The sequence below is a fragment of the Sinocyclocheilus rhinocerous genome, unplaced genomic scaffold (assembly GCF_001515625.1).
Source record: "Sinocyclocheilus rhinocerous isolate Xijiao unplaced genomic scaffold, SAMN03320098_v1.1 scaffold43668, whole genome shotgun sequence".
Lineage (NCBI taxonomy): Eukaryota > Metazoa > Chordata > Actinopteri > Cypriniformes > Cyprinidae > Sinocyclocheilus > Sinocyclocheilus rhinocerous.
The window spans coordinates 1-729 of record NW_015636483.1 but is presented as its reverse complement, the minus strand read 5'-3'; the positions used below and the strand labels follow the sequence as shown (position 1 = coordinate 729).

General features: G+C 39.5%; 1 long non-coding RNA gene across 1 annotated transcript; it reads right to left on the bottom strand.

Annotated features, from left to right (window-relative positions):
* Positions 1 to 6: 6 nt before the first annotated feature.
* LOC107747764 (uncharacterized) lies at positions 7 to 616 on the bottom strand. The gene is made up of 4 exons (XR_001640839.1): positions 482 to 616; positions 334 to 405; positions 168 to 209; positions 7 to 75 (listed from the first exon to the last, which is right to left on the bottom strand). It is a non-coding gene; the product is annotated as an uncharacterized LOC107747764 (long non-coding RNA).
* Positions 617 to 729: the final 113 nt, after the last annotated feature.

Here is a 729-nt window from a genome sequence, read left to right as displayed (position 1 = left end):
GCACTCACCCTCACCACTGGTATGTTCAACCCTTAACAGTAGTTATAACAAAAGAACATAGAACAGGCAAGAACACTGCCAAAACAACAAATAAGAATTAAATTCAGAAATGGAGGATAAGTCTGTATGTAACAGAATGTGCCTCAAAATCTGATGTGGAAAGTAACCTGCTGTAGATAAGACTGTGGCTCCCGTGGCTGCAGATGATCCTGAAAATTAAGTGTTATAATTTGAACAGTTTTGCTCCAGTATGTGCAATTTTATGCGTCATAAACATGCTGAACTTGACATGTCTCTGTATAACACACATGACATGATTCTTGATTCACTTACTCAGCTGTGTGAGATATTTTGTTGGAGAAAGACTCAGCATCATCCTCTCCAGTTCTTCATCCTCCTCCATCACTATAAAACAAAATCAATGCATCAGTAGGCTTTAAGAATCAATATAAGCAAATTTGCATGAATTTTATTAACTTACCAGGCTGATCAGAGGCAGTACTGGAAGGAACAAGTGGTCTTGCAGTGGAAGCTGGTGGTGAGGGCAATGGAGGAGATTTTATCGTCAGCTGTTTTTGCTGCTGTTTTAAAAGATACTGCAGCAAGTTTTACATTTTGCTGCCTGGAACACACTTCTTTCTGCTTCATTATAAAGAAAGCATATCCGTCTGCCCTGGTATCCCGAATTTTCCTCCAAGTGTCTTGTGCTCTTGTTCCAAATCCAACAGT